We start from the raw sequence: 27,415 nt of genomic DNA, 5'->3' as shown, positions 1-27,415 counted from the left end.
ACTAAGTCTAGTTCTTCTGAGAATTCCCCCATTGTCCTCCTCTCTTGGCCAGATGCAGAGCTTTAAGAATGGATGAAAGCTTCTATGGCATGAAGCTTATAAAACATATATATTCTTAGGGATCAACATGAAAAGGAGAAAAACAAAGTAGGTAACAATACCGCTAATCAATAAAGCTAATACAATGGATAGAAAATCATTCTGAAAAATCATTTTCACCTTTTTTCTCCTTGCTTTAAAAAAAAAGAAGGGAAGGAAAGAGAGAAGAAAAACCCTGCAAATTGCCACTGGCAGAGTTTTATGTTTGAGCTACATTTTATGCATAGAACATTCAAGAGCAGCTCAAGGTTTTCCAGCAAATGCCTATTCATTAACACAGCAGGAGGCTGCAATACCATCTGGCAGCCCATGCCATGTCCAACTGAAGATACATTGCTGAGACTGAACTCCAAGAATCACACAAGCTTATTTTTGCCCTTCTCCTTGTCCCCCCCTCTACTCTCCCCCTCCCACGCCTCTTTTTAAAGAACACTACAAGGACATACATGCCTGTGTGGGGTACGCCAGTGAGGGCCTTGAAAGTAACAGGAAAGTCTGTTATACTACACAAAATGAGATCAAGTGGGAGCCCAGCTTTAATGGAGACTGATTAAACAATTCCAACTCTGGCAACAACCAAGTTAATGAGCCTAGATGAAGAGAATTTAGGAACTCCAGAAAACTCCATAGGGGCTCACTTAGTACACTGCCATCCCTCTTATGGAGAGATTACAGAGACTTTTACAGTTGAAGCTGATCTGAGGTTTCAGATCTTCCTTTGGGGCATTTCCCTTGCAATCTATGCAGTAGAACCAACAGACTTTTTAAAGGTCACATTCAGGTACAAACTATAATTTTGACAAAAGCTCTTCCAATCCTATGGGGAGGCAAATAACCTGAATCATTTTTCATTTGAAATTCATCTCATGAAAAAGACACCAAGAAATCACAGACATTTATGGTTTGATGAGCCTTTATAGCTCTATACAGTACCACCTCCCCATTTTAGAAATGAATAAGGGGAAGCCTAGGGAGGTTAAGGGACTTGTCCAAGGCCTACCACTCCCAGTCAAGTATACTTTCTACAGCACTATTACCAAAGCAGCAACTCCATCTGGAGAATCCCCTCACTCTGCTGACATCATCCTTCAATTACCTGAAAAATGAGAGCAATAAAAAATAAGCCCCCTGAGGACAGGGATTTTCTTTTTGTCTTTGTACTCCCCCCAGTACTTAGGCCTAGCTAGCACCATGCCTGATACAAAGTATAGATAGGAACTCGATTTGGGATTCCAGTGGGACAGGGAACTCCCAGATGAAGAAACTCCCGCTACCAATGCAGATCAGCACTCTTTTCTGCAATTTAAGAATCCTAGAGAGTACCTAAGTGCTGAAATAACTATCCTAGCATTGCCCAGCTTGTTGAGTGCCTAAGTCTTCCTGGTTCCAAGACTAGCTCTTTATACCACCATCAACAATAAAGGTCCTTAAACTGTTCACTGAATTGAATTAAAACCAGAGAGGCCTCCTATGAATGAGAATGCTCAGTCTCCCACTAATCTTGTTGAAGCCATTTAACACCGATCTCCCCAGGATTACCCTCCCGGGATCCACAAGGCCTCTTCATTCTGGTATCCTCATTGTGAACAAACAAGCAGGGGTCAACATGGTAGTTTCTGAAATGAGCCTTCAATCTCCCCAAATGGAAAAATTAAATAAAAGATTTCTAAGAGGCGGCACCAGGGAAAAGTTTGTATGGCTTTATTACCATAGTATGTAACTATTTGTCCAGGCTAGCTCATCAAATAAAAGGCAATATGTTTTTATTAGCTTGCCTATTTGAAAAAGGATTTGGAAGCCAGAGTCTGTTTGCTTTATGTTTCACTATAGTGCTCCTTTCTGTGGTACAACTCTTTTCATGCCCTCTTGGCTAACTTCTTTCAAAGCATTACAATTTCACTAAAACAAAACAACTAATTCTCCAGAAAGGTACACTCCTATTAGTAACACCCTTCCTCTAGTTTGCTGTTGTTGTTGTTTGGTCATTTAAGTCTTTGTAACCCCATTTTGGGGTTTTGTTGGTAGAAATTTGAAGTGATTTTGCCATTTCCTTCCTCAGCTCATTTTACAGATGAAGAAACTGAGGCAAACAGGGTGAAGTGACTTGCCCAGGGTCACACAGATAGTGTTTAAGGCCAGATTTGAACCCAGGAAGTCCAATCTTCTTGACTCCAGACCCAGCACTCTATCCATTATGCCACCTAGTTGCCTAGTTACTGAGATTCAAACCCCACTTGTGACACTTACCACCAATGTCAGTTTGGTCAAGTCATTTACTTCCCTGCCCTGGGTCTTTTTTTTTTTCATCAGCAAAATGAGACTGGAATAAAGGGCCTCTGAAGTTCCTTTATGCTCCAGTCATGATCCCTCAGTCAGTCAGTATGCACTTAATTAACGTGCCAAGCACTGGACTAAATGCTAGGAATTACAAAGAAAGGCAAAAAAAAAAAAAATCCCTGTCTTCATGGAGCTCACATCCTAATGAGGGAGACAATAGTATTATTCATTAATATTAAATATTATAGTAATATTCATTAATATTAATTGTAATTAATATTATATTACTCTGAGGTAACCTCAGAGGGGAAGGCATTAGTAGCTGGGGAGTCTGGGAAAGGTCTTTTACTCATGGTGGGATATGTGCTGAGTATTGAAGGAAGCCAGAGAAGCTAAGAGGTAGAAGTAAGGAGGAGGAACTTTCCAGGCATGAGTGACAGCCAGTGAAATAAATTGCCAGGTCAGATGAACAGCAAGAAGGCCAGGGTAGCTAGTTTAAGAATAAATAGATTAAGGAATTGGGAGGTTCTGGTGTTGTTGTTCAGTCATTTAAGTCATGCCCAACTCTTTGTGACCCCATTTGGAGTTTTCTTGGCAAAGTTACTAGAGCAGCTTGCCATTTTCTTCTATAGTTCATTTTCTAGATGAGGAACTGAGGCTAGCAGGGTTAAGTGACCTGCTTAGGGTCATACAGCTAGTAAGTATCCGAGGCCAGATTTAACCTTGGCAAGATCAGTCTTCCTGACTCCAGGCCCTGCACTCTGTCAACTGCACCACCTAGAGCTAATCCCTGATGTTGAGGGACCATCAACACATATACCAAAAATCCATTAATATAAGGTCAGAAGACAAGATGGAGTAAAAAATTTTGATCACTGAAGCCACTGAAAAAGGAAGGAGAATTATTTGGGAACAAGTAGATAAAAGCTACTAGGATCTAGACTGGGTGATAAACCTCTCTGAGTCTCAGTTTCCTCATTTGCAAGATATGGATAGTAGCCCAAGGTTATTGTGAGGGTCAAATAAGATGATCCGTTACATACAGTATATATGTAAGCCACATTTTAAAACTTAAAATGCTGTATACATTTGAACTATTATAACCAAAAGTCATATAAATAGAAGGTGAGTTTTTAAAGCTATTCAGGAAACATGGAAGACCAAATAATTTTCATTTCTCATTTTTGTTGTTGTTGAGCTGTTTTTCAGTCGTGTCCAGCTCTTCATAACCCCATCTGGGGTTTTCTAAGTAAAGATACTAGAGTGGCTTGCTATTTCCTTTTCCAGCTCATTTTACAAATAAGGAAATTGAAGAAAACAGGGTTACATGACCTGCCAAGTCACACATATTTGAATTCAGGAAGATGAGTCTTTCTGACTCCATGTCCAGCACTCTATCCACTTAGCCACCTGCCTAGCTTCCCAGTTATATTTCATAAAGAAGAAATAATTTAAAAATTGAAAAATATGAGGAAATTAAGTAACCATCCACCAGGACTATAATAAAATGCAACTGGAAGCAATAACAGAAAGAAAAAAAATTGGAGCAACAACTCCTAAGCCACCATGATATATAAAATGCATATGGAAGGGACATTAGTGCATTGTGGTTGTGGAAAATAAACACACTAACCTATCAGGGAAAAGAACTCTGCTTCTGATGTATACAATCTGTACAGCCCTGGGCTAGGTAATTAACCTCACTGGGTCTCAGGTTCCCTATATATAAAAAGAAAAGACTAGATGAGATGGTCTCTATGGTTCTTAGAGTTCTAGGTCTGTGATCCTAACCTTCCTTTCTAGCATTCTCTTGTTTTTTCTCCTTCCTATACCCTAAAAGTTCCTTAATCTTTAAGCCTAAAGGTTGTCATTGAAAGGGAGAAACATGCTGAGAGTAGGAAAGAATAGATATTTTTAGGAAGAGCAACCATTAACTACTCACACTGCTCAGAACATTAAGAAATAGTTTCTGAAAGCATGCTGGAGAGCCATTTAATGGAATTCAGAAATCATGTCCTTAAAGGCCATAAAGTAGACAGAGAAGAAAAATGTCCCAAGGAACAGTACAGAGGAAGTAAAGCAGATGACCATTGCTTGGAAGAAAAATGCTAGGAGCAAAAGGAAAAGCAATGTGACCAAAAGCTAATAAAAGTGCTTAGCTAAATTACAAGGACAGTGGGTAAGACAAAGAACATAAAAATTTTGCAAAATGAAAAGGATTTTTAGCGGATTCTTTTTTCAGATTTCAAGTTTTAAGAAAAGGGTAAATTGGATACCCTATTTCCAACTGTCCTTTCACAGTCTAAAATCATTATTCTACCAATTGTACCTACCTACATCCCAATTCATTCAATTCCCTTCCACTAATATAGGGTAGGTGGAAAAAGCAGAGGAGCCTTGATATTAGAGAACATGGGCTCAAATATTTCCTGTGATGCTTATTACCTGGAGGATACCTTTGGGAAAGTCACTGAAACTTTCTGGGCCTCAGTTTCTTCCCTTAGCTGTAAAAGGGGGTGGGGAAGGGGCAGACTATATAGTTCCAAGTTACCTTTGGCTTTAACTCCATGATCTCCTGCTCTCTTATTTTGACAAAAATAAGACAACCTTCAATGGGAAAACATACATACACATACACATACACACACACCACTTTAAAGCTTGCAAAACACTTTACATGTTTTATTTGATTTTCACAACAATTCTATGAGGTAGGTGCTATTATCACCCATTTTATGGATGAGGAAAATGAGGCTGAGAATTTAAGTTATTTGTCCAAGATAACATGTCTAATAAGGTAGGATTTGAACTCAGGTCTTCCTAACTCCAAGTCTACCACTCTATCCATTGAGCCAATTAATTAGAACAACTTAACTATTTCTCGGCTATAACAAGGGGCATGATTTATTGTGGGAAGCGAAAGGGGGAGTAGCTGGAAAATGACAGATTTTTTTTAAAGAAAAAATTTATTTATTATTGTAGTAAACATTTATTAAAATATTGTGAAATTAATAAATTTAAAATAAAATCTGTGAAAAAATGACTGTGAAAAGAAATGTAAATACCCTACCTTTTGTTTAGAAAAAGTGACTCCACAGTCAGTCCATACACCTTCACTAAGTGCCTACTATGTGCCAGACACTGTGCAAACATATATTCATACAACAGGTATGAAGAAAGGCAATCCCTGCTCTCAAGGAACTCATTGACTAACAGGGAGACAACCTGCAAACAAATACATTCAAACAAGCTATAGACAGGCTCAATTGGAAATAATAACAGAGGGAAGCTAGTAAAATGAAGGGGGATGAGAAAAGGCTTCCTGTCAAAGATGGGATTTTCAACTTCGACCTTAAGAAAAGCCAAGAGAAGGAAATGAAGGCAAATACTCCAGGGATGAGAGACCAGCCAGCAAAAATCTCTGAAAGTGAGAAATGAAGTATATTTATTCAAGATGCAGCAAGCAGGCAGTGCCACTAGATCCAAGAGTACAAGGGGGGAGGTATAAAGAATAAAGAGATCAGAAAGGTGGAGGCAGGGGTGGCTAGGTGAGACAGTGAATAGAGCATCAGCCCTGGAGTCAGAAGGACCTGAGTTCAAATCCGACCTCAGACACTTAACATTTTACTAGCCATGTGACCGTGGGCAAGTCAGTTAATCCCAATTGCCCTGCCTTCCCCCCTCCAAAAAGGAAAACAAAAAAAAGAAATGTGGAGGAGGGAGGACAGGTTATATAGTTCTTTAAAAACAAAGCAGAATATTTTGCATTTGATCCCAATGATGATAGGGAGCCTATGATTGTACTGAGAAGGGGGAAAGGGTGACATAACCAGATGGTACCCCTCCCCCCTTCTAAGAGTTTAATATTTACAGTATTACTATTGCTGACATTTATAATGTGCTTTAAGATCTAGAATGTTATTTCCAAAGGGAAAATAAAAGTGATCTACACAATTTCATTTGACTCAGTAGAATGTAACCTCCTTAAGGGCAAGGGCACATTTTTTTTTTTTTTGTATTTGAATCTCTAACACATGGTACAGTATCTTTAAAATTTTGTTGTTATTCAGTTGTGTCTTACTTGTTGTGACTCCACTTGTAGTTTTCTTGGCAAAGATACTAAAATAATTTGCCATTTCCTTCTACAGCTTATTTTACAGGTGAGGAAACTGGGACAAACAAGGTGAAGTGACTTGTCTAAGGTCACAGCTAGTAAGCGTCTGAGACCACATTTGAACTCAGGTCTTCCTGATTCCAGGACCAGTGCTCTATCCACTGGACCACCTAGCTGTCCCATCTTGTATATTAAGTGCTAAATAAAAGGTGCCTGTTGGAATGAATTCATATGGCAACCCTCTGAGACATTACAGACATCTTTCCCATCTTATAGATGAGAAAACTGAGTCTTATATAAAAGGTTAAGTGACTTGCCTAGGGTTACACCATATCTGAGGTAGGATTCACAATCAGGTCTTTATGATGCCAAATTAAGCATTCTAACAAGCATGTCATATCTCTTTCTTTCTTCTTTCCTTTCCTTCCTTCCTACTTTCCTTCCTTCCTTCCTTTCTTCTTCTTTTTTTATTTTTTATAATTCTCCCTACCCTCATTTTCTAATCTCTTTAAAAATGGGGGGAATAAGAGATTACATCACTATTGCCTAGATAAAGAATCAGTGACAGAATTACTCCATTTTAACTGCAACAAAGAAAACTAATTTTGAAAACACAGATAGTGTTAAGGGAGGTTAACTATTCCCCTGAGAGTCTTTTCCAACAGAAACCCAAATTAGCAGCTGGATTGTACAGGATGTAAATGAAAATGACATATCTCTGAAAGAAATGAGTAGTTTTGAAGTCTTCTTCCTCTGTTACTAGGGTCTCACACTCAAAGCACTCACTGCATGCTAACCTGCCATATATTTGACATCAACTATTACTTTGCTCTTTCTCTATTATTTAAGCATTGGCTTGCTAAACATTTCTGTCTTTACTAAACTGATATACTGATATGCTCTTGGGGTGTTTGTCATCACAGGAACTAAACATTTGGCCAGCTAGTCCTGGTAGTAATGATAGTGTGAGTACAAGTTATACACAAATACATAATTATCTTTTTGTCTTTCTTGTTTTAGGATCACACTAATGGAGCTAGGAAGCTCCCCTGGTACCCTCAATATTAAGAGTCAAAAAAGGCCTCCAGGATGTGGGAGTGGATTCTTTATGGAACACTGATGGTAAGATATGGATGATGGCACATTAGATGAGAATATGTATCTAATTAAGTTGCTATGGGGTGTTTTAAGGAGGGAAGAGGGAGGAGGGGAAAGAGAGAGGAGATAGTTTATCCCTACCTTTAGGACATTGTAATCACACCCTCCAGCAGTACAGCTTCTGTTCACTCAGTTACTTTGGTAGATGCCAAAAGTCAACTTACTAATTAATGGACTTCTTTATTCATCTATTTAAAAATCTTCAGTGGCTCCTCATTGTCTACTCAATAAAGTACAAACCTCTGACCCCAAGATTCAATGTCTTCCACAACTGGCTTCAGCATGCTACAGTGGAAAGTGGAACAGCTCTGGAGTCAGAAAACTAGTTCAAAATCTGCCTCTGATTCTTACCACCTGCATCACCTTGGACAAGTCACTTAACTACAAGGGCCTCCTTGAAGCCCCTTCTCTGAGGGTTGGACCAAATGGTCTCTCAGTTTCCTTTATCCTTTCTTAAACAAGGCAGCTAGGTGGCACAGTGAAAAGGTATAGGACTTAGAATGTGGAAGTTGTTGTTTAGTCATATCTGACTCTTCATGACTCCATTTGGAGTTTTCTCAGCAAAGATACTAAAGTAGTTTGCCATTTCCTTTTCCAGCTCATTTTACAGATAAGGATACTGAAACAAACAAGGCGAAGGAACATGCCCAAGGCCACACAGCTAGTAAGTGACCAACGGCAGTTTTAAACTCATGAAGATAGGTCTTCCTGACTCCAGGCCTGATGCTCTATGCACTGGGCCTCAGAATCTGGATGATCAAATCTTGTCTTCAAAACTTACCAGCAGTGTCACTTACCCTCTCCTCTGTCAGTATCAGTTTCCTCATCTATAAAATGGGGATCAAAATAGCACCTACCTCTCAGGGCTGTTCTGAGGATAAAATTAGATAATATTTTTAAGTGTTTTAGAAACCTTAAAGCAACATATAAATGCTAACTTGTTAAATTCCATATAAACTCATATTCTATATTCATATAACATAGTCTACATATTCATATACTATATCAGGAATATATATTATCCAGTGTGATCGGGCTATTCTCTTTTCCTCTTTTCATCTTGTTCTCTATTCTCCTCCTACTTTTGCTGCCTCATCCCACATACCTGTCCATCTCAAGTCCCTCCCCTCCCTTTGAGGCCTCTGTCAGGTGTCCCTTCCTCCTGGAACCTTCTTTAACTACTTCCCCCTTTCACAGTTGAAAATAATTTGCATCATTATACATAGTAACAATTAGTAGTAACAATGATCAACTCTGAAAGACTTAGACTCTGATCAAGACAATGTTTCAAGATAATTCCAAAGGATCCATGATGAAAAATGCTATACACCTCCAGAGAGAGAATTCTGTTATCTCTTTACTTTTCAGTATTAGCACATCCACAGTTGGGGGACTTCCATGTTGTTAGTCAATCAAGAAGTCAAGCAATGATTGTGGTTTCTATTTTTCACCCACAGGGTCTACTGTGAACAAGATATTCTACATAATTTAAGAGATACAAATAAAAAACAAAACCAGCCCTTGACCTAAAGGAGTTTACATGCTACAAGGGGAAATGATCCACGAACAGATAAGTAACTTCAAGGAAGGAGAAAGCAATAAAAACTAAAGGAATACAGGAAAGTGTCTGGAAGAAGTGGTATTGAGCTGTTAAGAATGCTTAGAGGTGGAGAGGAGGTAAACAGTTGGTACATATGTTCGTCTATCAGTCAAAGGTTTGTACTAGAAGATACTGGTGATACAATAACAAAGACAAAATAGTCCATCCCTCAGAGAACATACTTTATTAAAAGGAAACAACATTAGAATATATAGCTACAAATAGATACAATATGATTTAGGGAGATGGTAGGTACAGGGGATCAGAAGAGACAATACAGAGGTAGAGTTTAATATGAATGATTTTTTTTAAATCATAGTTCCATCTCTCTTTTCACAAGAGACTGTTAAAAACAGTCGTAAGCCATCCCCATTCTCTGAAAGGGGGTAGGTAAGTGATAAGAATTCCACTGAGAGGTTTAAAGTGGCCAGAAAGTATAGGTTGATAAGATCTAGCCCCTTTTTCAATTTCTAGGCTCCTCACAATTTTGTGGATTTATCTTCATCTGTGCTAGGACAAAAGGAAATTGTGTGTAATGGTGTACCATGAACTGCCTGACTCCCCCTCCCAAGCACCTATGTGCTAGGTGACCATAAACAGAGGACAGCTAACTACAAGAGTTACCAAAACATCAACTTGTGTGTTTTTAACACAGGGCTGAGCTACAACCAGGTCCACAGGCATAAAATAAAGCACATGCTTTAGCTATGTGTGATGGTAGAAAAGAAAAAAAAAACAGTAGCTGTCCTTTAAAAAGTCAACAAACATTTATGTCCCTACTATGTGCCAAGCAGTGCAAAAGCAGTCCCTACCCTGAAGGAGCTTACAGTCTAATGAGGAAGAGAGGGAGGGAAGAGCCAACATGCAAACAACCATGTACAAACAAGATAAAGAATAAACGGGAGATAATCTGCAAGAAAGGGCACTTACACATCAAGAAGAACTGGGAAAGGCTTCTTGCTGAAGGCAAGAGACAGGGTAAAAATTCTAATGGAAATTATATACTTCAATATTTGGATTTCCCTATAGGGTAAAATCTCAGAACTCTATGACCCAAACTTTAGCAATTAAATCTCTCATTTACTTAAACCTGGCAGACAAGATTGCTTTGCATCTTGGAAAACAAGTCTTCAAAAAGCAGCAAGGTGTAACAAAGCACTGAATTTGTAGTCAAAGGACCCAGGTATGACTTCCAGGTAGATCTGTTATTTCCTATGCAATTCTTGAGTCAGTTACTTTAATCACTCCAGGTCTTCATTTCCTCATTTGAAAAAATGAGGGAACTAAATTAGATAATTTCTGATGTACCTTCCAGTCTTAAATTCTATAATCCTATTATATGATAACCCATTGATGTGAAAATAAATTACTGTGATATTACAGCTTTGAAATCAAATGCCATTATAAATTCCTCTGCAACCATTTTTATATAACTTTCCAGCAGATCAAACTTGGGTTTTCAATATCTGTGACTGCCCTAACTTTAGAGTAATTTGATTTATTTTCTGCAGCATTATCTATATTTCAAAAATATTCTGAAGCAGAACCAAGTCACATCAGGCATATATTAGCCACTTTCTTAGTTATAGGAGGAACAAATGTCATGTGTCAACTACCACTAAGACCAAAGTTATCACTAATTAGTACAGCATGCCCAGACTTCACAGGATTCTTACATGATAGGAATTATTTTCTTCATTAAGCCAAGTGTCATGTGATGAGGTCTGACAAGTTTTTGGAGAGTTTTCGAGACAGATCTCCCCCACAGTGGAGAATAAAAATAAAACTGTATAGCTATAAGACACTCAAAGTTCTTTTCAAAACAGTAATAAATAATCCTGCTCTCCTGTGAGCCATGCCTAGAGAAATACAGCCTCCTGTTGCAATCTACCATTAAAAAGTGGCCATGATGATAGTCATTAAAATTTGTCACATTCCACAAGGGTTCAAACTCTCCAAGTCAGAATTTAGACCAAAAAAGGGATGAATAATAGGTTTGCTGCCATAAAATCCACAGTGGGTCAAGAACTCTATTGTATATTTGCTCCCTGTGAAAGTAATTTACTGTATTCCCTACTTCCACAGGCCACTAAATATACATTGACAGAAGGTATGGGACCTTTACTGAATCTGTACTCAGAGGATTTTGATACATAATAACCAGCAATATCTATGTTTACAGTGATGACTCACTTATCCATCAGACTATCTAAAAAAATTTAGACCTCATAAAGTATAGAGATTGGACTTATAGTTTTATTAAAGTATAGGAGCTCGAGGTAAAGAACTTCCTCTATGAATGCAGTTCTCTAGCTTCTTTGAAGTTAACAGTTTCAGAGAGTAGCCTCCTAGAGCACTGAAAGTGAAGCTACTTGTCCAGTGTGATACAATGTTTCAGAGGCAAGTATTCAACACAGTTCTTGGATTCTATGCTAGCTCACTAAGGCATTGCTGCCTCTCAAACTTCAGAAACAAAAACAAATCAAACAAACAAAAACCCATGGACCCAAGCACCCAAAATAGTCCTCAAAAACACTTCACTCCCATCCATGCATTTCATAGGGAAGCTCCTAGGATCTTGTGCCTCTCAGATCCCATTTACTCTCATTTTGACCAAACTAAACAGCTTAGTTATTTGGCTCCATAGACCAGAGATACTAAACTGAGGAAGTTAAGGAAGAAATTACTAGAGGAAGGTAACAACAACAACAAAAGACAACTGAAAAGACAAAAAAAAAAAAATGATACAAAGTGGACATGAGAACAGTATATATATATAAACTAAAGAGCATTCAATTCAGAGTGAAATTATTGAGATTCAAATCCCAGCTGTTAGCCTAGCTGCATGAGGCAAATAGGTCTGCAGAGAGTGCTTGAAAAGAGTTCTAGAGCTGATACAGTACTCTGGAAGACTCTAGTTCAAATATAGCCTCAGATACGAATTAGCCACTTAAGCCCTATCTGCTTAGTTTCCTCCGCTGTAAAATGGGAATAGCATCTGCCTTCCAGAATTGTTATGAGGATCAAGTGAGATAATATTTGTAAAGTACTTTTTAAAAACCTTAAAGCACTATATAAATGTTCATTATTACTATTCTTATATATGACCTTAAGCAAGGCATTTCAGTAGTGAGTATCTATTTCCTTATTGTTTTACAAAGAAAATGAGTTGTTTTTCAACTTTTGTCGAGTTGAAAAGAAGTTGGGTCTAAATCTTCCAGGATTCTATGATTCTAAGATTCAAAAGTACTGTGGTCATTCAGTCTAAAGGTAAATACTTTCCCAAGTCTTCCTTAGGCTCTGTGGTCATTGCTTTATCTTGGCACAATGAATGACATTTGCTATCACAGTCAGCAAGATTAAATTAAGTTTCTTTCATACATCATTTTTTTTCATCTCCACTAAAAGACCTATTCCACTGTCTCACTGGGTCAAGGAGAAGATTGTATTTTCAAAGTCTAAACAGGAGGCTAGTTCTGGCAGGTTCATAGCTTGCTGTCAAGGCTTTAATATAGGCCAGGATACGTTTCTTTAGTCCAAGGACCAGAATAATTAAAGTTCCCAGAGGCTCATCATCATCATCTCATTAATTTAAAGAAAAGAAGAGAATACAAGAGTGGACTTATTTCTAGGAAAGTGGCTAGAAGATTCCGGAAGAAGTGGAAGATGTATCCAACAATGCGTTAGATAGTTATAAAAGGGCTAAGGTGATAGATGCTATTTTCAGCTTGTTAGCTTTATATGGAAAAAACAACCACAGGGTCTATCCTCAACCCAATAGTAAGTTATAATTAGTACAGCATGTATTATTAAAGTCCCTCAACAGTATAATAAAAAGAGGGTTGGATTTGAAGTCAAGATTACCTGGTTTTAAACTCTATTTCCAATACTTACCTATCTGTTTGACCCAGAGCAAATCCTCCTAATTTTCCTTTTCTGCAATATTTGTAGCATCTTTTTACTAGAGTTTTGAGGCTCAGATTTTAAAAAAGTTTCCAAAAATTGAAAAATACTTTTCAAAAAAGAAATTCCCCATACCAAATGTCAGTTATTACTATCACCACAATGCTGGTCACAAAGGCAGAGTACAAAATAGTTTAAATGAGACACAAAGGAAATAAAGGACTTAGCTGAATGACCAATGACTGAAGTGTAATGGAAGTTCAATGCAAGCAATATGGGTTTCATCATTTCTTTGGAATTATTTCTTCCTCCTTTCAAATGGGCTAATACTTGTAAAACCTACACCTCCCAGGGTATTTTAAGGATCAAAGGAGGATTTAATGCTGGTGTAAATGTCAGCTATTGTGATCAGCTTTTCAAATCCTCCCCCTTGGCCTCATTTTTCTCTTTCACTCTCTCCTGCCATTCTGTTCACTTTGCTCTCTTGCCTGCATCTTTCTAACATCATGGTATGGTATTAAAGTCTTGCTAAATGCCTGCCGGGTGACATTTAGTTGATATATTTCTAATTCTAGAGTCTGGGACAACTATCTATGTAGTGAAAAAGTTAAAAACAAAGCTTCAACAAGGAACAGAAGTTCTGTATTTAAAGGACGACCATTGGTCTCTCCATAGCAAATGGGCCACATATTAAAAGGATGGGATTTTCATCAGCTGGAAAGTCATTTGCAAAATTTTATGTAAGTGAATTAACCCTAAGAGAAGCTCAGACCATAAGATGGCTACTCTCTATCATTCTGTGCTAAGAAAAGCTAAGTAAAATGCCATCTCCATATCTTCTCAGGGGAGGCATGACACACAAGAAGAAATCTTTTATCTGGTCTGGAGAAAAAGAAATTAGACATTATTTACAAATTGATCCTCTATTTCCAGGCACAAAATATGATCAAAATCATTAAAAGAGTGGAATACAGAAAATACATGAACTTGACAGCCAGGCAACAGTTATTGAATGAACCTGTTATATGATGAACATAGAACTCAGGAATGTGGTGTCAAAATAGGTGGCGTATTAGTAGACGGATTCTCTCTCCTTCAGAAGCTCAGAGTTTAATTATGGAGGAGACTGAAGATATATATCAAGACATCAGAAATTCAAACCCTCTCCCACTATGACCTACCCCCTCCCAAAAAAGTATGAATTGATCAGGTAGGTATGTGCAACCTAAAAAAAAAAAAGGTTAAGGAGAAGGCAGGATTCAGTCTACCTGGGTCCTAAACATAATCAAATTTTTCTTAGGACCCTGGAGTGAAGGGAGCCAATGACCTATCAATCAAAATGAATCAGTCAGGTACTGTGCTAGCTACTGGGAACACAAAGAAAAATGAATCAGTCTCAATCCTCAAGATATGTATAGTGTATGGGAACTCTCTAATACTGTGAGTTACAGAAAAGGTACCAATCTACACTGATGGAGGGGGTTTCCTTTCCTGGGAGTTCTTTAGAAAAGTGAAATCACAGGTGTAGCCCCTATCCCTATCAAACAGAAGCTCTCCACAGCCTTGTCCCTTCCCATCTTCCAGTCTTTTTATCTGTAATTCCCCTTTGTATACCCTGCATAATAAAAATATGGATGTGGGCTAGGTTGCTGGAGAAAATTGGCCTTGCCTACTTGGGTTACCCTTTGTACTGGATAAAATTTTGATAATCCTGTAGATTAGAGGCTCTTAACTTGAAATTAAAATAGTTTAGGGGGTTCATGAATTTGTTTTCTTTGAAATGGTCTCATAGCTGTTTTTTTTTCAATATAAATGGTTTTCTTCTGAATCTCCTGTATTTTAATTTTATGCATTTGAAAAATCAAAGGGTCCATAGGTTTCACCCCCAAAGGGGGGGGCATAATACAAAAAAAGTTAAAGGACCTCTGATGTCAGTCTAGATCCCCAGAAAATCATTTAATGCACAGTCCCATAATACCACCTACCTTATTTTCTCCCCTACCAGTTCCTTTGGCAGTTTAGACTTGAGGTCAGATCCTGGCTAACTTTCTTCCATTTGTACCTGCATGATCTTGGCAAGTCATTAAACCTGGACCTCAGTTTCCTCATCTGTAAAATGAGGGAATTGTACCCAACCTCTAAGGTTGTTTTCATCTCTGCGATCTTTGGTTTTCACATGGTCCTCAGTTCTCTTGCAGAGTGTGCTCATCTCATCTACTTCTGAAATTTCAATTCTTCATTTCAACAACCATTTTTTGACTCCCTCCCTCTCCCCACTCCCATAGAACCTGGAGCGAGCTTTATATTTATGAGTTACGACTTTGAGAAAAGAACTACAATATCAGGGAACATCCCTGTGGGGTTTTCTGGTAAAGCTATCTCAGTCTCCATCTCAAGTTCCTTCCCCCCAACTCCCAGTTTATTCCCTCACATTTATATTCCCTCCATCTAGACCTGGGGAAAAGGAGGCAAAATAGGCATTAGCCTAGAGTATAACACAGTAGGAAGGAGAGGAAATCTACAAATTAAACTTTTAAATATTATTTTTAATAAATGCATATTTTAGTACCAGAAAATTCTATTCTCCATGGTGCAAAGTTATTATTTGTGAAAAATCAGGTAGTACTTCACAATAAAGATTCAAAGCTTCCACAATAGCACACTGGGGGAGCAATTTTTAAAACTTGCCTAAGATACATGAACACATAGTCTCAACCCTGTCCCTTACCCTTTGTGTTCTGACAGCCTGTTTATCACAATTTCCTTGACAGCCCTATGAGCAAATAGACATTTTGTCTCAGAGGCTAAAAAACTATATCTCAAATGATTCATTAAGTCAAATATTAAAATCATAAAATCAATACATACTCATCTAAGAGGAGACAAGTCAAAAGGAAAATTTTAACTTTGGTGGGGAAGGAGTGGGACATTTCACCATTTAGCTTACTACAGAAAAAATCTCAGTCCCTACTGACAGAGAATGTATCCTAGTCCCAGTGAGCCTTCTCACAAATAATGCTGTTAGTCATAGGTAGCCTCTTGGTAATATGGGTACAAAACAGCTTCCAATTCTTTATAACTAAATGTTTGTTACATGTGACAGTTGAGGTGAGGTGGAGGGACAAGAATAATTTGTTTTCAATAAGTTAAAACTCTCTGGACCTCAGTTTCTTCATCTTTAAAATGGGGATAACAGTATCCAGCTCAAATCATTATTAGGAGGACCAAATGAGAACACATTTATAACTTTTCAAAAGTTAAAGTGCTATATAAATATCTATTATCACAATGAGTCTGCAACAGGGTAAGGTCTCTTCTACATGTACCATAGCAATTGACATTTAGAAGAAAATACGGAAAACAAAATCATTAAAGCTTTCCACAGTACAAATTTCAGTAACAGTGAATCTCACTTTGAGGACTTCAACATAAGAAGCTGAAAACAACTAGTCAAGGAGCAAGAATTTATTACGCACTTACTGTGTACTAATGGCAATGTACTAAGTACTGGGAATACAAAGAAAGGCAAAAACACAATCCCCGTTCTCAAGGGAGCTCAAAGATCCGTCAAGTTTGGTGGGAAAGACAGACATGTACAAAGATGGGCTTTGAAAGAGCAGAGTATTCTGTTGAATTGGGGACAGAGTAAGAGTTGGAGAAGGGCAAGACACACATTGATGGCATACAGCCATAGCACACTGTGTCAGTGCCTGCCTGCTTGATGGTGGCTGTGTGTCAAACCCAGACACTGAAGTGCTGATATCTAGAGGGAGGTGCAAACATTTTACTAAAATAACAGCACAAGGATGGCAGGCATATATTCACCTACTCCAGAATGCAAGTAGCTACAGTTGTGTTAGTAGGGGCTAGAAATAGTACTTTAAGGCTCCCCATACCAGCCTACAACCTGCAGCTACCATGCCTGGCTGCCATTTAAGAAGACTGAACCAATTTCTCTCTCAGTCAGCAACAAGCCAATTTTAGGGGTATCATACTGTTTTAAGTTAGCATTGTTCAGTAGGACATGAAATAAAGTTCTATTCCCAACGTGTGTGTGTGTGTGTGTGCGCACGTGCACACACACTGAGGATAGAGCTAACAATGTATGTTTGACCAAAATCCCACCTCTGAAGCAGAGCCAGGAGAACATTGTACACAGAAACAGCAACATAGTGTGATGATCAACTATGACTGACTTGACTCTTCTCAGCAATGCAGTGATCCACAGCAATTCTGAAGGACTTATGATGGAAAATGTTACCAACATCTACTGTGGAGCCTGAATGTAGATCAAAGCACACTATTTTCACTTTTTTTTCTGTTGGTGGCTTTTCCCCTTTGTTTTGTTCCATCTTTCACAACATGACTAATATGGAGATATGTGTATATGATTGCACATGTATAACCTGTACCAAATTGCTTGCCATCTTGGGGAGGAGTTGGAAGGGAGAAAAAATTTGAAACTCAAAATTATAAAAAAAAAAAGAACGCTGAAAATTATCTTTACATGTAACTGAAAAATAAAATGCTATTTATCAAAAAAAGAAAAAATCCCACCTCTGCAGAGATTCCAAATTCCTTTGAAGTTCAAAAGGAGATACTTCCTGTTGCTAAGACTTCTTCCTGCAGGGTGACTCCAAGAGTGAAATCTTTAGAGGATGCTTAGATAAAAGATGCTAGGTGGTGGTATTTTCTAACATTAACATGAATACTTTTATTCACATCAGACCATTTGGATGAATGCTCTCTCCCTCTCTCTATCTCTGTCTCCCCACCCCCCAGCCTGTGTGTGTGTGTATGTTTAAATACATATAACATTGTTGGAGTATGAAATCTGTTTAAAGACCCACATTCAGAAGAGGCATGGTAACTGTGATGTTTCACTCTTTTGGGCTAATATGCCTTGACTTCTAAATCCTATTAGATCCTAAAACTTGGGTTCAAATCCTTGATGTTGTCCATTAGTATCTGTATCATGTTAGGGGAAGTGATTTAAACTCCTGGACATCAGTTTCCTCATCTGTAAAATAATGGGGTAAGATAATACTCAAGTTCCAAGGCTGCCACCATCTCTAAATCTAACTGAAGCTTCGAGAGAGGTAACTCTTAGTTGTGGAAAGGGGCAACACTTTCTGTTACATTTTTGTGGCAAGACTGAAAATGAGTGGGTGCCTGGCAAACTGCAACTACTCAAAATAGGCTTCAAATCATGCATCTGTGACAATTCACTAGCTTAAATAAAGTGAAATCATGAAGGTACATTTATTCCTTGAAAGAGATACAACTTAGAGGCTGTTTGCAACCACAGAATCATAGATCAAGAACTAAAAAGAACCTTAAAGATTATACAGTCCTATTCCCTCAGTTTTGCATGTGAGGAAATAAAAGATCCACCCTTGCCAGTTGAACTGCCTTAGGAGCATTTGCAAGTTATCAAACACATGTTAAATCAGGCAGGGGAACTGCTCTGAATAGACAGCCCCTCTCCCTCCAAGTATCTGAAATGAGTCATTTCATACAGTCTCCAACTAAGACCAAAAGAGCAATTTCTCCACTTTTTTTTTCCTTTTTGTTCAGCTGAGCCTTACCTGGATCCATTTGTTCAGTTGGGCATTACCACTCCTGGTGAGTGTGGAAACTTAACTGAGAGGGAGATACAAAAGGTACACACTTTGACAGCTAGGTAAGTAGCGCTTCTATGAACTAAAGTTTATAAATCTTTATCCACTCAAGGATCCCAAGGGGTAGAGGCTTTTGTGTATGCTTGGCAGGTATTCAGGGCACCATGCCTGGCTGGGGTTAATATCTGTTTATTACAGTACTTGTTTGCCCTAGTATATCCTACTTAGATGTCCCCTTACTGAATAGTTTATCAGTCCTGAAATCACAGGAACAAGAAGGAAGGAGGGAGAAAGCCTACTTCTTAAGAACTTTATCTACTCTAAACAAGGTACATTTCTTTTGCACACAAAAGCTCTTCTGTGAGCTTGTCTGAACTTTGTTTCTCAGGTTGGGGAAATCCAAATGCTTTTAAAGATTGTCTCCAAAGAACGCAGCCTTAAAATAACTAGGAGGGAGGACCTATCATTTGAACACCCTAGGGGCATTTATCTGAAAGAGTATTATCTTGCTTGTTAGGAACCTAATCCATCAATTATTAGTTCAGTAGGAGTGAAAGTCACATTTGGCAAGGACAGAACATCTATATAAAACAGATATCCCATCCCAAGAATCAGAAGTCATTAAGTAAAGGTTTCACTATTCTTAATGTTTTTCACTCTAGCAAAATGTATACACACATTAATGTGTGTATGTTAAAGTGATGGTCTTGGAGTCAGCCTGGGTTCAAATTCCACCTTAAGAATTATGCTGTGTGATAATGGACAAATTCGAGTCTTAGTTTCCTCATTTTTAAATTGGGAAAATAATACTCTGTCTACCCAGGGATACTGTAAGAAAAGTGCTTTGTAAACCTTAAAGCATTATACCTTCAATAGATTAATTCTACTTTTCCATTTGGACAGCTAGATGGCACAGTAGATAGAGTATAGGGCTTGGAATCAGAAAGATTTATCTTTCTGAGTCCAAATCTGGCCTGAGACACTTCCTCGCTGTGTGACCCTGGGCAGGTCACTTAACCCTGTTTGCCTCAGTTCCTCATCTATAAAATAAGCTGAGAAGGAAATGGCAAACCAAACAACTCTAGTTTCTTTGCCAAGAAAACCCCACATGGGGTGAGGAATAATCAAATACAACTGAAAAACTGGACAATTTTTCCATTTATACACTATGTTTGAAAATATTATTCTATTCAATAAATAGAATTTCTCAAAAAGAGATGCTCTTGGGGTGGCTAAGTGGTGCAGTGAATAGAGTACCACCCCTGGATTCAGGAGGACCTGAGTTCAAATTCGGCCTTGGACACTTAGCACAAAAACTAGCCTTGTGACCTAGGGCAAGTCACTTAACCTCAACTGCCCCACCAAAAAGCAAAGAGAGAGAGAGAGAGATGTCCTTGAATAGCAGGTCTTTCCAGTCCAATTACAATTCCCTTACCTAAAGAACATCTAGATTATTTCTGGAAATTTCACCTGAAAAACAAAACAAACAATCCATTCCCTTGGGCATGTAGTCACAAGAAAGAAAACATTTCAAAGTTGCAATTAATACCGATTTCAGGGAACTCCAAATTCAAGACTCCCTTTAGGGAAGCCCATTATCAAAGGAAGGGACTGGTGAGGGTGGGGAGGGTGGGGTTGGGGGTGCGGTAGGGAACAGAGTTAGCCTTTTTGTATTTTTTTTTTAAGTGGAATTGCTGAATGTCCTTCCAAAAAAGAAAGTAAATCATTTCAGTTTCTAATTTCTACAGAATTTACTGGCAGAAAATCTTAGCAGTAGGAGGGACAGAGGGCGAGAAACAGAAGGGAAGAGGGAGAGAAGGGAGGGATGATTCATCTTTTGAATCATCAGCCACAATGACCATCTATCTCATTCTTAAATATATCAACCACCCTCATCTGAAATCTGCCTCAGAGTAGAATAGACTTTTCTTTAAGTAATTTTTTCTTAAACTTAATCTAAACTCATTTCCTCTCATTTAATTCTCGGTATGGATGGGGCATAGTTTGTATCCTTAAGGACAAGACACATTCTATTTAATTCAAGGAGCAGCTATTCAGCACTTAAACTATGTTACAAGGTGCCTGGGATTTAAAAAATTAAAAAACAAAACTACACAAAAGGTCCCAGCCCTTAAGGAACATGACATTATCCTATAGGGATACAACATGAAGATAAGTGTATACAAAGTAAATAAAAAGTAATTTGGGTGAGAAGATGAAAAGAACAACTCCAGAAATTTTAAAAGACCTTGGACAGGAGATGATATCTGAATTGAGGGATTCCAGGAGATACAGACATGGGGAAAAACCAGCATAAAGATACAGGAGTGACACAGGAATTTCTTGCATGGAAAACAGCAAGTAGTCCAATGTGACTGGAATACTGAATATATCAATGAGAGTAATATGAAATCATTCTGGAAAGAGAGGCTGAAACAAAGAGATTTACATGTCAAATAGGCATTTGAATTTTATCCTTAAAGCAACAGGAAGCCACTGAAGCAATTTGAGCAGGAGAGTGACATGTTCATGCAAATTTTTTTTTCTCTGTCAACTAAGCCTGAAAAATCGTCAAAAATCAAGCTGTTAAGAGTATTTGGCTGAACCAACTGTTCAGCCATCTCTTGTCCATAGTAACTCAGGAGTTCTGAGTCACATGGTAGAATGGGAAAAGTCAGTTTCACTCTATGATTAGCTCTTAGTCCTTGTTCAACTTGTGATCCTTATTTATCTACAGGCAGTCCATGGAATAGATCTAAGATGTTGACCTAACCTCTCAGGAATTCTCTGGAGCAGGAACAAGCTTCCCTCATTCTTGTCCCTATTAGATTTTATTCTTGCTTGGGATCAGAGAATCCAACCCTGGTACATATTGCTTTCAAGAGGTCAGGTCAGGAGTTTAGAAATACTCTACAAACTATAAAGTAACCATTTAGGTTGGGGTAGGAAAGGCACTGTTGGCTAGTTTTTGTCCTCCTCAGCATGGTACGATAATGCATTTCCAGGCCCATTGGTGGTAGTGTTAGAACCAAGTGTTCCCCTTACAAGTAAACATTCAATTGCTACTTTTCTTCTTTCCCACCTCAGGATCCCCACCTTCTGTTTTATATATTTATACTCAACTTCACAAATAACCAGACACAAACATATACATATAAAAAGAATGGAGGTAGGGGGAAGATTATATATGAAACTGTATATTACATAATGGTTTCTACTTTATTTTAAATTAATAAATATTCTAAATAAATCCACCATTTCTGTCCTGCTCACCTGTCTCCCTTCCAACTTCCTTTGGTTCTCTTCTATGCATTTTACATGCTTCAGTGACATCTTCCCTCCCCCCCCCCCCCTTTTTTCTGGCATCATTACCACTAGTCCTAACCCCACATCAATCCCTCTCCTTAAAAAAAAAAATTAAAAACTAACTTCTCTTGTGACAAATAAGCACAGTAAAGTGAAGAAAAAATGACCATGTCTAAACATTATAGAATTTATTATGCACCTCTGACAAGAAATGTGCAACAAGTATTCTTATCACTCCCCTGGAGTTGCAATGTTCACTGCTTTTGATCAGAGATCTGAAGTCTTTTAAAACTATTTTTCTTTCTAGTGCTGTGGTCTCATATAAATTGTTCTCCTAGTTCTGCTCCCTGTCCTCTGATTTAATTCATCCAAGTCTTCCTAGGTTTTTCTGAATTTATGTCTTTCATCATTTCTTATGGTACGATAATATTCTATTACATTCATATGCCATAATTTTTTCAGCCTCTCCCTAAATGAAGGCAACCACTCTAGTTTCCAGTTCCTTGCTACAATAAATAAATATTCTGTATATATAATATAAGCTCTTTACCTCTTTCTTTTATTTTGTTGGAGTTATATGCCTAGCATCCCACCTTCCATTTTTGTGCAATATGGAGCCAAGTATGATTACCACCACTCTTACAAATATGATAAACAAAAATGTAAGGAGGCAAAATATTGGAAAATGTAGGCTTCCTTTAATCCCAAAGACTACTGTCTAATACAGACTCTTCTCTTGAGATCTTGAAGATTAGAGTACATAGGCAAACTATCTGTAATCATTTAGGAATTAATTTGCTCAGAGATAGAGAGGGAAAGACTAGCACTCTAAACCCTTCCTAGCCCAGTGCTGCAATGCCAAGGTTTACATAGAGTCAGTATGAAGACTGGAAAAAAGATCCCAAAGTCAATAAAGGTTGATTTGAATCTCTAAGCTTCCTAATAAGATGTAAAAATCATGGTAAGTGGGGAGAGTGGCAATAAGTATTTATTAAATTCCAGGCAATGTGCAAAGCACTTTATAAATATGGTCTTATTTGTTCCATATAAATCAGGAAGCTATCTCTTACCTTAGTTAGCTTTGAAGACCACAGTAGTGGTAAAAAATGCTGAAATATCAGATAGAAAATAATGAGCAAATGCAAAAAAGTTGCAACACCCAAATGAATCCAGTCACCAAGTTAAATGTTGGCAACCATTCCTAAGCACTTAACCACAGAACAAAGCAAAGCATGATTTAATATTTAAGAAAATGATCCCCATTAGCCCACACCCATGTGCCTGGGGCTACATAATGCCTCAAACCTTTTAATATTTTGCACTCTTCAAAGTGCTTCCACAAATACTTTTTCATTTAATCTTCAAGAAATGTGTTGATTTATTGGAAATCTGTCCTTTTTAATGAGTTCTGTGGGTGTTTGGAATCAGGTATATTTATGATCACTTGATGGATGGGTGATGGAAGACCAATGAAATCCTGTGAGAGTCGGGGGGTTACTAAAATATTTAGAACTTATTGAAAGATTGCTTTAATATACTTTATTACTACCCCAACACTTTCAAATAGAGATGTATTACCATTATAATCATACTAATTAATAGTTCAATTTTTATTTTAATCTCAAGTCTTAAACCTTACATCACTCAAACATACACACAAACATACATAGTGCTTTTTTCAGAACCATCTTGCTTTAGCATGGCACTTTATATACACCAGGAATTTAATGTGTCCATCAGATTAAAAAAAATAACTTTCTTTTAGGTTAAATCATGGTACAATTCTAGTTCCTGATAAAGCTTCACCCTAAGACTTCTTCCTGGGAAGGTCTTTTCAATCGCTTCTGTCATAGCTTGCTTTTCCTTCTTTTTGGGGGTACACATGGTATCAAAGTAATCTAGAAAGCTCACAGGAGCACAGGTTTTTGGAGGTCATCTAGTCTAATCCCTTCATTTTATAGATCAAGGAAGTCAAGGTAAAGAAGAAATGAATTGACTTGAACAAAATCATACTGATAGTAAGTGGAAGGTAATATTTGATCTCCCATAGTTTCCAGGGCACAAGAGATAAGTAAGGATCTGTGAGAATAGGCACTTAGCAAATACTCAGTCTCTCTCTAGGTCAAGCTTCACCCTTTCTCTCTTCTTAAGTGGGGAAAAGAAAAAAAATTGTCCCTCAGAAATACTTAACCAGAAAAAAAAGTGACCTACTTAAAAAGCTGAGACTGCAGTGCTTACAATTAAGATTGACTCTATGAAATTTTTCCCTCCATCTCTCCACTCCTTTGAACCAAATCATGGCATTCAAAATATCTTTAAAAGATGAGCTTTAACAAACTAATGCATATGGAAAGGCGATTGCTTGTAGAGCCCACTTGGGATGTGATTACACAGAAGCAGCAGTGTGCTCCAAGAATATGGCTCTCAATTTCTCTTTGGGAACCCCTCTAGCATCTGGGAATTGCTCCCTCTTCTTATGCCCCAGGAACAGTGCCTCTGAACTCTCTCAAAAATCTGCATTCCCTTGGTCCCAGAGCACTGACTTACGGGATTTAAATATAGGTTTTCCACCATTCCCACACTCCCAAACAATTGTAGCTGATCAAGGAGAAGGGAGAAATGACTCCTAAACTTATTCCCTTAAAGTGTGTGGTCTGAAGGAAAGATGTTTTAATCCTTGCTCAAAATGCCTAGAGCAAAGATTTAAAATGATCATGAAAGCACCCAGCAGCTCTCAATAACAACTCACAACTGCTATGATTTACAGCCTAAGTTTAAGTTATTTGATCTTTCTATCAGATGGAACAATGCCCCTATGGTTTAAGTTAAGTTTTAGATCACTATGAATTAGGTATGTAATCCAATTTCTACTTAGGCTTTTTGCTCTTGGAGAAACTGCCATCCAATTCTTTTTTACAAAGGTCAAGAAATGCCGTTTGTCTCCAGTAATTATATAGACAATTTATGTTAAGTTTAAAGATCGTCAACATTTTCATGAGACTGAAACAGCCTCTGTCTTCCTCTACTAGAGAATCCCCCCATCTTTTTTTTTTTTTTTGGTATGAGAAAAGTTCCCTCCTTCTCACTTTCTTGTGAAACAGGCTCCAAGTCTTGGGTGAAAATTCCTGAAGCCCTGTGCCTTTCACCTTCACCTTTACTCTTACCTGAATTCTTCATAACTCCTTATTGTATCAGGGATTGAAGAGAGGTTAAAAGACTAGATGGAGCTGGCAACAACAAGAAGCCCAGGAGTAGATCACTTGAAGGAACAGGTAACTGAGGATGAACTCCAACAGGCAGAAGACAGCATAGGTCGTCTTCCATAATTTCTCAATTCTAGTAAGCAAAACTTTATTAAATTCCTGCTAAGTAGAAGACTCACAGTTACATCTGTCTCTTGGCCCCATCAACAATTCTCCCTCATTACCTGTACTTTTAAGTACTATAAGAGTCTCCTAATTGGCCTACCTAACTCTAGTCTCTTTTCCTCTTTCATTCTATCCTACAAACCTCTGCCAGATTGCTTTTCCTGTTGGTACAAGTTTAATCAACTTACTTTACTACTGAAAAGCCTATAATCCAACACTTGTAGGCATGGGATATGTTGACAACCCATTAAGTCTGAGGATTCTAGGATTCTGGAATGCCTCTGGAATAAACAATTCAGAAAAATGTGGGCGAAAAAGAGAGGAACCTATTTTCACAAATAAAAATAACCACATGTAATAAGTACTTTTGATATCTTTATATATTGAATACTTTAGAGCAGAAAATGTTTTATTAACTTTATTCAACATTATTAAAATATTTATTACCATTACTCAACATTATTAAAATAATGTTTTCCCAAAGTCTACAGTAGAATTTTCTAAGCTATGTTCTTCAGACCTTTGTGTTTCATAAAATGTGAACATGGGTTTTGTGAGATAAAGTTGATGCCAGCATCATTTAGCACCTTAGCACCCTTCCCACCTGATTAATGCTTGTTGAACACTGAGAGAACCTCTAAAGGGAACCATTTGAAAGCAAGCCACCTATGAAAAGTATAGAAATCAGGGACCTCAGAATTAATAGAAACAGGAGAAAATACTGAATGCTAGGAAGAAACCACAGCAATTTGTAGTCTGGCATGAGAGAACATTATATTGTAGAAAGTACACAATACTAAGAGAAGACCAGGTTCCCAGTTCCAGGTCTATTAATTCATTCTATATATTTGGGACAAGTCATTGAGCTTCTCTGGCCTTCAGTTTTTTCCATCTCTAAAATGAATGTCATTGACTTAATAATCTCTAAGGAACCTCTAATGAACTCTATGGAGTCTCTAATAAACTCTAACATTTGAATACTGTTTGTATGGAGCCAGTTATGTGCATGAGTAAATCTTAGAGCACTTCTTGACCTTTCCAGCCATGCTGCCTTGACTAAAACCATCACCCTCTCAGGTAAACCTGGATTCCAACTCTGATAGGTCAGCTTTATGCTGCTTTCCAAGCCATGCCACTACCAGTACCTTCCCTTTCTCCCCATGCCCCTCTCTCCCATGTAAGCTTCTTTAGGGCAAGGGCTGTCTTCATCATCATCATCAATGAGCATTTACTAATTTATGACTATGTGCCAGGTACAATTGCTCTAAGTGCTAAAATCATGATCCTTGTCTTCAAGGAGATTTACATTCTAATGGGGGACACAAAATGTAAGCAATGATGTACATACAAGATACATACATTGCAAATGTAATCTCATTAGCAGGACTTAGTGGGAAGATGACAAGAGGAAAGGCTTCTTGAAGAAGGTGGGATTTGGGCTGAATCTGGAAGGAAGCAAGAAAGCAGAGGGAGAACTGCCTAGTCTTGCTTAATATTATTTGTATCCCAGTCTGTAGTATAGTACAAAGTCCTCCATAAATACTTTGTCTACCTATCCAAGCTGTTTTGTTTTTTCATTTCAAGTTATCCTACTCTTGGACTTTCAGGATTGTACAAATACTTCCAACATCATCTACTGAATACTGATAGTGAACAAGAATTGATGCAGGAAATAAAAGGATTTTGCTCCCTAGTACAATGAATTATCAAATTAACAACACCTATAGGAAGGTGTCATGGTATTATAAAAAAGGTTAATGGCAAAGATGTAACTAGGACAGAACAACAGGGGCAAATAGATTCTCTCCATTCCAAAGTGCTGAAATTTAGAAGTTGCCAACATCTACACTCATTCTATATTGTGGTATCAACTAGAACCTAGTTATTAAGAATAGTTACTTAAAATAGGAAGCTAGGGTACCACAAGGCATTAGCTTCCTAGCCCCTACAAACAGATGCCACACTCACT

The 27,415-nt window shown here is 37.9% G+C and overlaps 1 protein-coding gene across 11 annotated transcripts in view; it reads right to left on the bottom strand.

Annotated features, from left to right (window-relative positions):
- MGAT5 (alpha-1,6-mannosylglycoprotein 6-beta-N-acetylglucosaminyltransferase) overlaps positions 1-27,415 on the bottom strand; it is a 397,474-nt gene that overhangs the window by 306,140 nt on the left and 63,919 nt on the right. The window lies entirely within an intron of this gene.

The sequence above is a fragment of the Petaurus breviceps genome, unplaced genomic scaffold (genome assembly GCF_028583685.1).
Source record: "Petaurus breviceps papuanus isolate PSGF00001 unplaced genomic scaffold, PetGlider_PUasm1.0 90752, whole genome shotgun sequence".
Lineage (NCBI taxonomy): Eukaryota > Metazoa > Chordata > Mammalia > Diprotodontia > Petauridae > Petaurus > Petaurus breviceps.
Note: the sequence above shows the minus strand (reverse complement) of the source record. Positions and strands in the feature narration are given on the sequence as shown.